The sequence below is a fragment of the Sorex fumeus genome, unplaced genomic scaffold (assembly GCF_029834395.1).
Source record: "Sorex fumeus unplaced genomic scaffold, SorFum_2.1 ptg000213l, whole genome shotgun sequence".
Lineage (NCBI taxonomy): Eukaryota > Metazoa > Chordata > Mammalia > Eulipotyphla > Soricidae > Sorex > Sorex fumeus.
This window is the reverse complement of record NW_026606270.1, coordinates 136516-150781: the sequence shown is the minus strand read 5'-3', so window position 1 is coordinate 150781 and position 14266 is coordinate 136516. Positions and strand designations below refer to the sequence as shown.

Below are 14266 nucleotides of genomic sequence, written 5' to 3'. Positions count from 1 at the left end.
CCTTTTGGGGGGGTGGGGTGGGGGTGTTGCAGCTGGTTCGGCTCCTGCCGCTTCCCCCCCAGGGCCTGCGCCTGCAGCCGGTCCCAGGCAGGGCCGAGGGGGAGGGCTGAGCGCCCCGAGTGAGTGAGAGAGCGAGCGAGCGCCGCCGGGTCAGGCGGCCCGTCCCGGCCAGGGTGACTCAGCGGCCCCTGGGTGCCAGGGGAGTGAGCGCTGGGGGGCGGGAAGTCCGGGGTCCCTCCAGGGGGGCGTGCAGTGTTGCGGTGCCGGCTCGGCTCGGTGTTTGGGATCGGGCAGCCGGTGACTTGGCAGGAGGGGACCCAGCTGGTGGTGGTGGAGTGGGGGGTCCCACGGAGCCCCAGGTCTGGGCAAACCCTCCTAGCCCGCTCCAGGCGAGGCTGTTGAAAACATCACTGTGTGTGGAGGAGTTTCAGTGAGGAGCCCGGGTGCGTGGCTGAGTTGTGTTTGCGAGTCCCCGGCCAAGGTGTTGGGAATGGGGGCCAGGGTACCCCCCCTTTCCTCGCCTGCCCCTCTGAACTCCGCAGTGGGCACAGGGGGCCCTGCCCACCTGCCCTCCAGGAGCTCAAGTCAGGCTGGAGCCTGGAGCACTCCCCCAACTCTGCAAAGACGAGCCCTCCCCACCCCCCACCCCTGCTTGCTGCCGCCCTTCCCGGCACCCCCCTCCCCGCCCGGCATTCCTCAGAGTCGAGGGTGCAGCCTGGGGCTGGTGGGTCCCCAGCGCCTGGCGCAGGGCTGTTACATAAGCCTTTGCTCTTGTTATTATTTTTCGCTGGGAGGCTCCTGGCATTTGGCACCCAGACGCAGAGCCGAGCGGCGCGCCGTGGGCTGCCAGGAGCCGGCGTCCGGGGAGCCCTGGGGACAGCCGCCGCGGCCAGAGCTGGTCAGTACCGAGAGCGGGAGCCTCCGGGGTCCTGTGGCTCGGACTCTGGTTTGGGGTTCCTGGCCCTGAGGAATTCAGGGGTTGGGTGGACGGGGCCTTTGGTCAGCCCAGAGCCCGGGGCGCCTGAGTGCAGCTACACACTCTGATGTGAGTGTATGTGTGTATGTGTGTAAGTGTGTGATGTTGTGTGTGAGCATGTGTGTGAGTGTGTGCATGTGTGTGTGAATGTGTAAGTGTGTGAGTGTATATGAGTATATTTGTAAGTGAGTGTATCGTATGAGTATATACGTGAGTGTGTGTGTCTGTGTGAGTGTGTATGAGTATATTTGTGTGTCTGTGTGAGTGTATGCATGTACGAATATATATGTAAGTGTATCTGTGTATGAGTATATATGGGTGTCTGTGCGTGTGTATGTGTGTATGAGTATCTATGTGTCTGTGTGTCTGTGAATCTGTGTGTCTGTGTGAATGTGTCTGTGTGTCTCTGTGTGAGTGTGTGTTGGGCGCATTCTCCTGGGTTCTCCTGGGGCCTCTGGCCCTGCCTTTGCCCTGGAGAGGGGCGTGGGGCCCCTCTATGCCACCAGCATCACAGGGGTGAGGATCAAGGCCAAGGCCGGGGCCTCCAGCTTGCCCAGGACCAGGGCCGTCACTGTGGCGTGTGTCCTGGGTCGGGCGGCGGGCGGGCAGTGGCCGGGTCGGGGTCACCGGGTCGGGGCGGACGGGCCCTTGCTGCTCGCCTTGGCTGCTGGCCGCCTCTCCCCCGCTCTGTAGGGGACGCCAAGGAGCAGGGCGGGAGCGGTCAGTGCCCCCTTCCTGACCGCAGGCCTACCCCGCCCCCACCCCAGAGTTCTCCACGCCCAGGAGGGGCCACAGGAGTGGGGCGGGCAGTGCTCAGGTGGGACTGGGGGGGGTCCCAAGCTCACTGGGTCTGGGGGAGGGCGCGGGGCTGAGGCCTGCCAGCTGCCTGTCCAGCCCTGGGCGCTCAGCAGCCGGACACTGGTTTCAGGCTGGCAGCCGTCCTCACAGCACTGATCGGGGGCCTGGCGTGGAGCACTGTGGGCAGAGCCTCAGGGATAGCCGGTCTGAGATGGGGGTCATCCACAGGGCTTGGGGGCAGGTGGGCCACCCCCAGGCTAGGCTCGAGGTCCAGGTTCACAGTCCCGGGGGCTTGTCCAGTGTCCACCAGGGGCAAACATGCCAGGCCTCTGCACCGAGAACTTGCAGGATTTTTCTGTCCACCCCAAGGTTGGACGCTGCCGCTGCCGACCCGGGGCTGACCGCCGGGGACAGCAGAGCCCATGGGTCCGGTCGGGGGGATGACATGCACGTCCACACCTCGTAATGTGATGCAGTCGCCCCCCGCCGGGGCCCTACCCAGCAGGAAGGGGGCGTCCAGGGCCAGTGCAGCCTCGCGGGCTGGGCGCGGGGCCCCTGCTCGGCCTGGGCGTGCCTGTCCTCTTCGTGGTGCCTCTGGGCAGCGTGGGGTCTGCTCCTGGCTCATTCCTGCCGAAGCGTCGGCCTGCAGCTGTGGGCTGGAGACCGGGAAAACCCCCTTCACGCCCCCCACGCCCGTGCCCCGCCCCCCTGCCCTCCAGCTGCTGGTGGCTCATCCCGTTGCTGTTCCCAGGGATGGAACCGGCTCGACCGAGCCTCTCCCGGTGACGCAGGAACCCAGGATGGAGGTGACACTTTATGAGGAGAGACAGACACTGCAAGGATGGCAGGTGGGGACAAGGCTTCCTGAGGGAGGAGGACAGGGCAATCTGGGAAGGCTTCCAGGAGGGAGCCTGGGAACAGGGATCAGGCCAGGCGAGGGGTGTGAGGAGGAGCCTGTGTTCCCCTGGTGATGCATGGGCTTTCCAGCCCCTTCATCTGTTGCTCTAACATGACTGCTCTCAACCCCCCTGCTGCCACTGGGGAAACTGAGGCACGAGGTGCCAGGCCCCCGCAGCAGGGAAGTGACCGAGATTGTGAGCCCGAGAGGCCTTCTCCTCTCCTGCCCCGCCCCCACTCGGGGCCCCGCAGACCGTGCTGGGCTCCCGTCGGCCTGTCCGACACAAAACCCTCCTGCGGCCACCCCAAGGGGCGTGCGGGCGGCTGGGCTCCTCCCAGGCGGGAGGCCCGGCCACTCAGGGGACCGTGAGGCCAAGGGGCCTCGCCACTCAGAATCTGAAGAGCGGCGACTCCTGCCGGGGGCCGCTGTGGCCTACCCGCTGGCTGCTGCCTCTGTGGGGCCCTCGGGAGAACCCCCACTGCCACCTTCCGAGGGGGACCCGCTCCCAGCTCTGTCCCTGCACTGCAGGTGACCCGAGGCCCGTGGTGTGGCCGCGGGGGGTGGTCTGGGCCCTGCTGGTGTCACCCTCGCCCGCCACAGGTGGTCTCTGCAGGCCCAGCCTGGCCCCCTGGACAGCCGGAGTCCAGCAGCAGCTGACTGGGCCACAGAACTTCTGGCGAAGGAGCGGGGGAGCCCCCCCAAGACCAGCCTGGCTAGGGTTGAGTAGGGGGCCCGGGGGGGTGGGGGGGCACTCCCAAGGGTCGCAGCGACCTTCCCGGGGCCCTGCGGGAGCCGGCGGGTGGCAGAGGGGCAGCCCTGGCCCCTGCACGGGCAGGAGCACAGTGCAGTGGGTGACGGGCGCCGCAGGCCGGTGCCTGGTGGGTGAGCAGCCTCTGACCCAGGGCCCCGAGCCACACGGGCTGTTGATCGGGCAGGAAGGAGGAGCGGCTCGTGCCAGGCGGGGTGCGAGCGCCAAGGCGGCGTGCCAAGGGAGCGAGAGGTCTCCGGGAAGCCGGCCTGAGGGCACAGGGCACCTGGCTCTCGGGGGCGCCCTGCTGGGGGGCTGAGCCCAGGCGAGGGGGCTGGCACCTGATCTCTCACGTCCACGGAGGGAGAGGGAGAGAGAGGGCAGAGGGTCCTCGCGAGGCTCTCTCCTACGTTGACCACCCTGGAAGGAGGCCCCGGCCGGCCTTGCTGTGTGGCCTTGGGCAAGCAAGCCACTTGCCTGCTCTGTTTTCTTGGTGACAAACTGGAATAATAACAGGACCTGCCCCGTAAGGCGGCTGTTGAGGATTAAGAGCTAAGCTGGTGGTGATTTGAAGCACCGTCAGCACAGTGAAGTCTCAGCCGTCCTCGTTCCTGCTGAAGGCTCATCATCACCGTCGGTCGGGGCGGGCGAAGGGCCCGGCGGTGACGCTTCACTGCTGACGTGCTCTCCAGCAACGCGCAGGGGCTCGGGCAGGATTCAAGTCACCAGGCCTGCTGGGTCCGGCCCTCACCCCCGAGCCAGCCCCCGGCCCCACATTCCCTTCTGGATTCACCGTTTCCTGGCTGTGTGATTGTGGGTGAGCACGTTGCTCCATGCCTCAGTTTCCCTATCTGTGCTAACAAGGAGCCTCACCCCCACCGCAAGCACTTTTTTAAAATTTTTTTTTTTCTGTCTGGGTCACACCTGGTGATGCTCAGGGGTTCCTCCTGGCTCTGCACTCAGCAATTACTCCTGGAGGTGCTCGGAGGACCATAGGGGATGCTGGGAATCGGACCCGGGTCAGCCACGTGCAAGGCGAACACCCTACCTGCTGTGCTATCGCTCCAGTCCCGCCAAGCACTTTTATTAAAAGCAACTTTTCTTTTTTTGCTTCTTGGGTCACACCCAGCGATGCTCAGGGGTTCCTCCTGGCTCTGCACTCAGGAATTACTCCTGGCGGTGCTTGGAGGACCCTATGGGATGCTGGGAATCGAACCCATGTTGGCCACGTGCAAGGCAAACGTCCCCCTCACTGTGCTATTGCTCCAGCCCCTTAAAAATCTTTTAAATTGGAATGACTGCGAGATAGACAAAGCTGTCCAGTTCATGATTGGGTCTCAGTCACACAGTGCTCCAACATCCGCCCCTCCCCCAGTGTGCATTCCCAGCACCAGTGTCCCCAGGTTCCCTCCCATCACCCCCCACCCCCAGCCCCTTTTCCTCTCTCTGTCTCTGTCTCCTCTGTCTTTGTCTCTGTCTCTGTCTCTCCTTTACCCCAAGCCCTTTGTAAAGACTCTCCCGGACTGTTCGAGCCGAGTGTAGGACTCGGGAGGGCAGATTTCTTTCCAGAATGCCCGTGTCTGTGTTTCTGCTTCTCCCGCAGCTCGGGTGCCGGCTCAGCCTCACCCCCCTTCCTCAAGGCCCCCCAAACACACCCCATTTCCCACCTGCCTCTGCAGCTAGGGCCGGTCAAAGGGTTGCCACGAGAAGCTGAAGGTGAGATTTCCAGGAAAGCTCTCTAAAGCCGTGGCAGCTTCAGCAGGGAGGTACATGTCCCTGTGCTTACGTCTACACTTTCTGTCTCCTGCATGGAACTCAGAGGTGATGGCCGGAGCTCTAGGTGTCATTTTGAGCCACGAGGCAAACACGGAAGCGTGGTGGCTGTATGGGGAGGTGAAGACAAGAGACCATCGAGTTCCTCGGGCTGGTGAAGCCCCAGCCCTGTCCACGTCTGTCCTTCTGACTTTTTATTTCTGGCAGCTGCGTCTAGTATGTGTGTGTGTGTGTGTGTGTGTGTGTGTGGTCACACCCAGTAGTGCTCAGGGGTCACTCCTGGTGGTGCTTGAGGACTCTGCGAGGTGCTGGGGATTGAACCTGAGTCGGTCGTGTGCAGGGCCAACCCCCTCCCCCCTTCTGTTCTATGGCTCAGTCCTGCATCCATTTCTTTTTTTTTTTTTTGAAAGTGTTTTATTGATCGAAATTCTGTGGTTTGCATTATTTTTTTTTTATCTATATAGATCTTACTGAACCTCGGTGAGATACAGTCACAGACTTACACACTTCGTGATTATGTTTCAGTCATACAATGATCGAGCACCCATCCCTCCACAGTGCCCATTCTCCACCACCCAGGCTCCCAGTCTCCCTCCCGTCACCCCCACCCCATCCCCCGCCTCTGTGGCAGGCACAGTTCCTTTTCCTCCTCTCTCTCTCCTTTTGGGTGTTACCTGCGTCCATTTCTTTTTTTTTGGGGGGGGTCACACCCGGTGATGCTCAGGGCTTCCTTCTGGCTCTGCACTCAGGAATCACTCCTGGCGCTGCTCAAGGGACCATATGGGATGCTGGGAACTGAACCCAGGTCAGCCTCGTGCAAGGCAAACGCCCTCCCCGCTGTGCTATCACTCCAGCCCCGCCTTCGTCCATTTCTTTTTTTTTTTTTTTTGGCTTTTTGGGTCACACCCGGCGATGTGCAGGGGTTACTCCTGGCTCATGCACTCAGGAATCACTCCTGGCGGTGCTCGGGGGACCATATGGGATGCTGGGAATCGAACCTGTGTTGGCCATGTTGGCTGCGTGCAAGGCAAACGCCCTACCCGCTGTGCTATCGCTCCAGCCCCACCTTCGTCCATTTCTAACCCATGGACCTGACCTGCTGTCGCGACTCAGCTGCGTGACCTGCTCTGACCCGCATGCCTCGGATGCCCCAGTGCCTCCCTCAGGGACAGTCCAGCTATCCTGACTGCATGGGTCGGGGTACGGCGGGGCTTACTCTCTGCCTGGTCGGCGGGGGGGGGGTGGTTGGTGGCCCAGGAATTCACCAGACCCTCCGCCTGCCAGGTGTGTGACCTGTCCCCAGGTCAGCCCAGGTTCGAGCAGCACCTGCAGCCTCCCGAACCCGGTGACCTCTGACCCTGCCACTCCCCCTGAGCCCCTTGGGGACTCGGTTCGCCGCTGTGGCAGCCCGGGGGAACCAGCCCCCAGTGCCACTGCATACACCCTCCTGGTCCCACCCCCTCCTGTGAGCCCCTGGGTGGCACCTTTGCCAGCCTGCCTGGGTGGATGCAGCTGGTTCCCCGGACAGCGGCCTGGGCGAGCTGTCACCAGCTTCCTGCCTCCCTGACGGGCAGGAGCGGGCACTCGGGGCAGCGGGCAGCAGGCCGGGGAGCAGAGAGGGTGGGGCCAGGGGGCAGACTGCTGGGCGCGTGGCCCGGCCAGGCCTCCCCTGGCAAACACAACCGGCCTGGCAGTGTGAGGCTTCGTGGGGGGCGTGAGGGGCGCCCCGGAGACGGGGTCCCTTGGCTGGCAGAGTGGTAGCTGACCCATGGCCTTCGGCGCCCCAGGGCCCCGCGACCCTCTTCCCGTCTGGGCCAGCCAGGACCCACTCAGCTGTGGCGTTCCCACCGGCCCCAGGCCTGTCCCAGCGTCCGGTCAGCAACTCACACCCTGCCTAGCACCCTTCATAGGGGACGTTATTCTGATTTTGTTTTTTTAGGGAGTCACCCTTAGAGATGCTCAGGGCTGAGTCCTTTCTCTGCACTCGGGAATCACTCCTGACAGTGCTCAGGGACCCCGAGGGGTGCCAGGCATGGAACCCGGGTCAGCCAGGCGCAAGGCAAATGCCCTACCCGCTGTCTGTCACTGTGGCCCCAGGCTGAGGGTCCTTCCTGCGTTGCCTCTGCACTGCAGGGTGGGCCGGGACAGGCGAGCACAGGGTCCCCACCTCGGGGTGGCCGATGGTTGAGTCAGACGGAATGCTCTGTGTGTGTGTGTGTGTGTGTGTGTGTATGTGTGTGTGTGAGCACACGCGTGTGTGTGTGTGCGTGTGTGTTTATTCCTGTTCATGCTCCACACCGCTCAGTCTTCCTCTATTTCCCTTTCTGTGTGTGCGTTAAAACCCTCTCTTGGTCAACGCAAGCTCAGATTCTCTTTCGGGGGCAGCCAGGCCAGGTGCTGGGGGGCGGGGGGCTGAGGCTGTGCACATGTGCTACAGGAAGGTCCCAGGGGGCCTGGGGCCACAGCACGGTGGGCAAGGGGCCACTCCCGCTGCCCGATCACTTCCTCTGGGCCCCTCCCGGTGCCCTCACACAGAGAGATCTCGGTGCATGAGCGTGGGGAGACAGTCTGCCCGACTCTAGGGTTCCTACAGAGAAGGACACTTTTCTCTAAGATCTAAATCAAGAGTTGGACAGGGTCCACACAGACTCGGCCAAAGGTCACCAGGGAAGGCTCCGGGTCACAGCCCCAGGCTGTTGTCTCTCCTGGACTTTTAAACAAAGTTTTTTTTTTTTCTTCTTTTTTTTTTCTTCTTGGGTCATGCCTGGAAATGCTCAGGCTTTGTACTCAGGAATTACTCTTGGTGGTCCTCAGGGGACCCTATGGGATGCTGGGAATCAAATCTGGGTCGGCTGCGTGCGAGGCAAACGCCCTCCCCACTGTGCTATCATTGCTCCAGCCCCTTAAACAAAGTTTTTCTTTTTTTTTCTTTTTTGCTTTTTGGGTCACACCCAACGATGCTCAGGGGTTCCTCCTGGCTCATGCACTCAGGAATCACTCCTGGCGGTGCTCGGGGGACCATATGGGATGCTGGGAATCGAACCTGGGTCAGCCGCGTGCAAGGCAAACGCCCTCCCCGCTGTGCTATTGCTCCAGCCCCTAAACAAAGTTTTATTTAAAAAAATGTACTAGAGAAATGTGTGTGTGTGTGTGTGTGTGTGTGTGTGTGTGTGTAGGGGAGGTAGAGAGAGAGAAAGAGAGGGCAGGAGGGAGATGGGGGGAGAGTGTGTGGGGGGGACACGGGCTTCTCCAGAGGGAGAAGGCTGCGATGGACGGGGTCCGATTCCTCCCCGCCAGGAGGCCCCGCAGCCTGCCCACACCTGCCACCCTCTGGCGTAGAAACGGCCCCACCCTGAGCCCCTAAATTGTCTCAGCCCTGCAGCTCCTGGGCCATGTGTGTCCTCGAGTCTCACGGGACTGACCCCCGGCAGGAACACGGCAGATCCGATGGGAAAGTCGTGGAGATGTTCCCCAGACTCAACAAGCAGGAACAGTGACGCAAGAGAGGGGCCCGCGGGGAGGGCGTTTGCCCTGCACGCAGCCGACCCGGGTTCGATCCCCGACATCCCATAGGGTCCCCTGAGCACCGCCAGGAGTGATCCCTGAGTGTCGGGCCGGGAGTAAGACCTGACATTGCAGGGTGCGGCCCCGAAACAAAACAAATAAAAAATCCCGTAACTCAAAGGCTCATCTCGCACCAACCGCTCAACAAATCCTCAGACAGTGACTCCAGTAGACAACGACTCTAGTCGTGTTTGTTATTGTGAGAACCAGCAAATATGACAAATTCTCTCTTACTGATCTACTTTCTGATAATTCTATTTGCCATTGTGTTGTAGCAAACACTATGAAGTGAGTTTGCGCCTGCTATGGAGGCAGGTTTGGGGGGCGGTGGGACACTGGGACATCGGTGGAGGGAAGGTCACACTGGGGGTGGGATTGGAGTTGGAACAGTGAATGCCGGAAAGAACCGGAATGACCTGCAAATCACAGGATTAAAACTGAGAAGAAAAAAAGTCTTAAATAAAAATAAATAACTTAGGGGCTGGCATGATAGCACAGCGGGTAGGGCGTTTGCCTTGCACGCGGCTGACCCGGGTTCGATTCCCAGCGTCCCATAGGGTCCCCTGAGCACCGCCAGGAGTAACTCCTGAGTGCAGAGCCAGGAGTAACCCCTGTGCATTGCCAGGTGTGACCCAAAAAGCAAAATAAATAAATAAATAAATAAATAAGTTAAACAAAAATTAGGGCTGGGATGGTCTCTCTCTCTCTCTCTCTCTCTCTCTCTGGGTGAGGAGCCCCTCCGTGACCTTTGTTCCCAAGCTCCCAAGGGGCTGGGCCAGTGTCTCTGGCATGTCCCTTGCTCTGGGTGGGCCCCAGCGTCCCCGGTTCTGGTGGTGCCAGTTGGAGTGGGCAGGCGGGAATCCAGGCTGGCTCAGCGTCTGTCCCGGCCATCCCTGGATGTGCTCCCACCCGGTCCTCCCTCCAATGACCAGTGTGTGGGGCCCCAGGGGCCTCCAGAGATGCACGGACGCTGTGTTCATCATCATCTTCTCCTCTGGATTTTGGGCCACTCCTGGCTGTGCTCAAGGTTCACTGAACCCATACGAGGTTCTAGGGATTTACCCATCGAGGTCAGGCCGAGCTTCCTGTGCTCTCCCCAGGACCCTCTTTTTCACATTTTTTTTTGGCTTTTTTTGTTTTTTTTTTTTGGGTCACACCTGGTGATGCTCAGGGCTGACTCCTGGCTCTGCACTCAGGAATAACTCCTGGAGGAGCTCAGAGGACCAGATGGGATGCCAGGGCTTGAACCTGGGTCGGCTGCATGCAAGGCAAACACCCTCCCCGCTGTGCTATTGCTCCGGTCCCCCTTTGTTACACTTAAGTTCTCTTTCATCCCTGCTGACAGACTCAGGGCTTACTCTTGGATCCACTGGGCTGTGGTCTGTCTATCTATCTATCTGTCTATCTATCTGGGGGTGACTGTGATCAGGGCTGACCCCTGGCTCTGTGCTCAGGGATCATTCCTAGTGGGCTCAGGGACCATATGGGGTGCTGGGGATTGAACTCAGGACAGCTGTGTGCAAGGCAAACACCTTACCCACTGTCCTATGACTTCGGCCCCTCCTAATTTTTATTATTTTGCTGCTTAAAAGTCCCTGTATTATGGGGCTGGAGCAATAGCACAGCGGGTAGGGCGTTTGCCTTGCACGCGGCCAACCCGGGTTCGATTCCCAGCATCCCATAGGGTCCCCCAAGCACTGCCAGGAGTGATTCCTGAGTGCAGAGCCAGAAGTGACCCCTGAGCATCGCCAGGTGTGATCCAGAAAGCCAAAAAAAAAAAAAATCCTGTGTGAGTAGATAATATGTCGTCATTGTTGAATTTGAAAGGCACGAAAGGGCTTCCCGTGGGCAGTGGGCTCCCCTGAGGCCGGCCCCGTGCCCCCTAGTCCTCTGCCCAGAGCTCAGCGCAGTCCTGGTCGTCCCCGATGGCCCGTGTGCAGGTGCACAGGGCACTGCTCGCACACCTCAGGCCCCGCTCTGTGGTTCTGCGTCTGCTCTTCTCCGGTGCTTTCCACTGGCCCTGGAGCACTTTGTTCTCCTTCACTGCCTCAGACTCTGCGTCGCCTGGGCACATCCGGACGATATAGCCCATCACCCCTTATTGGGCATTTAAGTCACTTATATCGTTTTTTTTGGAGTTCTGGGGCCACACCTGGTGCTGCTCAGGGCTGACTCCTGGCTCTATACTTGGGGATCACTCAGCTGTGCGTGGGGGACCCTGTGGGATGCTGGGGATTGAGACCCTCCCTGTTGGCCCAGTGCAAGGCCAGCGCCCTCCCCGCTGTACTATGACCCCGGCCCCGGTGGCTTGTCTCTTTCCCTCCACTCCCTTTGGACTTCGTCAGCAGTGCCTGGGGCCCCAGGGCCACTCCTGGCAGTTTTTGGCCAACCAGGCCAGACGGTTCAATGCTCAGGTCCTGGGGTGTCAGAGACTATGGGGGAGGGTACTCAGGGACCACCAGGGCCAGGACCCGGCTGTGCTCCTGGCCATGTCCCCGGGAAGCCCTTTCGTGCTTTTGAATTCTACACCGAGCACGTATCATACACTAACATGGGCTTTTATTTATTTATTTAAAAAAGGCCCTCCCGTTGATCATCGATTTGCTTGAGCGGGCCCAGTAACGTCTCCATTGGAGACTTTGTTGTTACTGTGTCTGGCATATCGTATACTCTCGGTAGCTTGCCGGGCTCTCCGAGAGGGGCGGAGGAATCGAACCCGGGTCGGCCATGTTGGCTGCGTGCAAGGCAAACGCCCTACCGCTCTGCTATCGCTCCAGCCGCTTATTTATTTAAAAAAATATTTTTTTTTATTAGTGAATCACAGTGATGTTCAATGACAGACTTACAAACTTTCGTGTTTGCGTTTCAGTCATACAATGATTGAGTACCCATCTCTCCACCAGTGCCCATTCTCCACCATCCATGTTCCCAGTATCCCTCCCGCCGCCCCCACCCCGTTCCCCCCCACCCCACTCTGCCTCTGTGGCAGGACATTCCCTTTTGCTCTCTCTCTCTCTCTCTCTCTTTCCTTTTGGGTGTTGTGGTTTGCAACAGAGGTATTGAATGGCCATCATTCGGTCTATAGTCCACTCTCAGCCCGCATCTCCCATCTCGAGGGGGCCCTCCAAGCACCCTTTACTTGGTGGTCCCTTCTCTATCTGAGCTGCCTTTTCCCCTAGCATGCGAGGCCGGCTTCTAAGTTGACAGACACATGGGCTTTTAAAATCCAAAGGAAAAGGTGTCAGGGCCACAGAGAGTTCATCAGAGGTCAGCGGCCAAAGGGGAAATAGCCCCAGCGGGAGGGGCCCAGCGTGTGCCCACCTGTCCTCTTGTTCTGTCCTACATGGGGTCACATTGTCTCACCCTCCCTGAAGCCTCCCGCTGGGCACTGGGAACGTGGCCCCCGGAACCGCAGGTCTCTGCAGCTCACTGGCAGTGCCGCCTGGGAGGGACCCTGGCCACAAATGCCGGGGTGACCATGTCCTTGAATGTGGCAAGCGAGGGTGGTCGGGATGAAGTGGCTCCATGCCCCACCGTCCCCCACTGTTGCAGAGCGAGTGACTGTTTCGCTGAGTGTCAGTGTGCAGTGGGTCTGCGGAAGGTTCTCTTCACCTTTGGGGCGCCCAGGTCAGGGGGGTGGAGTTGCCCTACTCTGAGGCTTGGGGTTTGGGGATGCAGTGCCCCTCGGGGAGTTGATGGGATATTTTTTTTCTTTTTGGGTCACACCCGGCGATGCTCAGGGGTTCCTCCTGGCTTAGCACTCAGGAATCACTCCTGGTGGTGCTCGGGGGACCCTATGGGATGCTGGGAATCGAACCCAGGTTGGCCGCGTGCAAGGCAAATGCCCTCCCTGCTGTGCTATTGCTCCGGCACTGAGAGAGGAATCTTTTTTTTTTTTTTCTTTTTGGGTCACACCCGGCGATGCACAGGAGTCACTCCTGGTTCATGCACTCAGGAATTACTCCTGGTGGTGCTCGGGGGACCCTATGGGATGCTGGGAATCGAACCTAGGTTGGCTGAGTCCAAGGCTGCGTGCAAACGTCCTACCCGCTGTGCTATTGCTCCAGCCCTGAGAGAGGAACCTTACGGACTCTAGGAAGATGGCCTTGGGCAGCAGAGCCCACGGACACGTGCGGCCCCCTCTGAGAGCCCTGGACATGTGGGAAGGGGCTGAGCACAGCCGGGTGGACACTGGGTGAAGGCGCAGGGGCTGCGTTCCGCACTCCCCGGGCTCCCTCGGCAGCGGCAGGGATATTTTGCGCATTGGGTGGGCATGGGGTGGGTGACGCGGGGCCAGGCCAGGTGACCCTGGGATGCCGCTGCCTTCCCTGGGCTGTGGCTCCCGCCCTGGTGCCCACGAGCCCCTGTCTCCTCCAGCTGGTTCCCGGTGGTCAGAGCAGGACCTCCTGGATGGGCCCAACGTCAGGTCTGGGCGTGGGGGCTCGCATCCCTTCTCTTGGCCCCAGACCCGGGAGCTGGGTCATTGCCGCCCTGGGGGGCTGCTGTTCCACCCCCTTTGGCCCTACACACGAGTGGGGCCCCCAGAGATGGAGCTCGGTCTCGACCCTGCCCACACAGGGCCCAGGGAGCCAGCGTGAGGCCAAGCTCAGAGGGCAGGGACAGGACGCAGCCCGGCACCTGGGTCCAGACCCTAGAATCTTCCAGGGAGGACGGAAGCAGGGAAGGACAGGAGGTGGTTTCATCCCTGCCACAGGGACAAAGGCCTTCCCGGAGACGGTTACGAAAGCGGCATGTGGATTCATGTGTGTGTGTTAGTGTGTGTGTATGAGTGTTTATGTGTCTGTGTGTGTGTCTCTGTATGTCTCTGTGTGTGTCTATGTGTTTATGTGTGTGTCTATGGGTATGTGTGTGTATGTGTGTCTGTGTGTGTCTATGAGTGTTTATGTGTGTATGTGTGTCTATTTGTTTATGTGCGTGTCTGTGTGTATGTGTTTCTGCGTCTGAGTATATGTGTGTGTGTCTGTGTATATGAGGGTTTATGTGTATGTATGTGTGTCTGTGTCTGTCTGTGTTTATGTGTGTGTCTCTGTGTGTGTCTCTGTGTGTCTGAGTGTATGTGTGTCTGTCCATGTGTGTATGAGTGTTTATGTGTGTGTCGGTATGTATATGTGTATGTATGTGTGTGTCTGTGTCTGTGTATGTATGTGTCTGTGTGTGTGTCTCCTTGTGTGTGTTTGGGCCAGCAGTGCTCAGGGACCATTCCTGGCTCCATGCTCAGGAGCGACCCCCAAGTGCTCCAGGAACCAGAGGGGGTGCAGGGATCTGAACCGGGTCACCAGGGTACAAGGTGAGTGCCTTAACCCTGACCTGGGTTTGTCCCTCATGTTTGTTTTGGGGCCACCCCGGGGATGCTCAGGGTTTTCTCCACGCACACACATGGTGCCCGGGCTCAGCCTGACTCTCCCCAGGCCTGGAATGTGGATTTGGCGTGTCCTGAGTGTGGCCACAGTTCTAGGGAGCCATCGGGGCTGGAAGGACACGTGTCAAC

General features: G+C 59.9%; 1 protein-coding gene across 1 annotated transcript in view; it reads left to right on the top strand.

Moving 5' to 3' along the window:
- The window catches only part of SLC9A8 (solute carrier family 9 member A8), a 261909-nt gene that overhangs the window by 234923 nt on the left and 12720 nt on the right, over positions 1-14266 (top strand). The window lies entirely within an intron of this gene.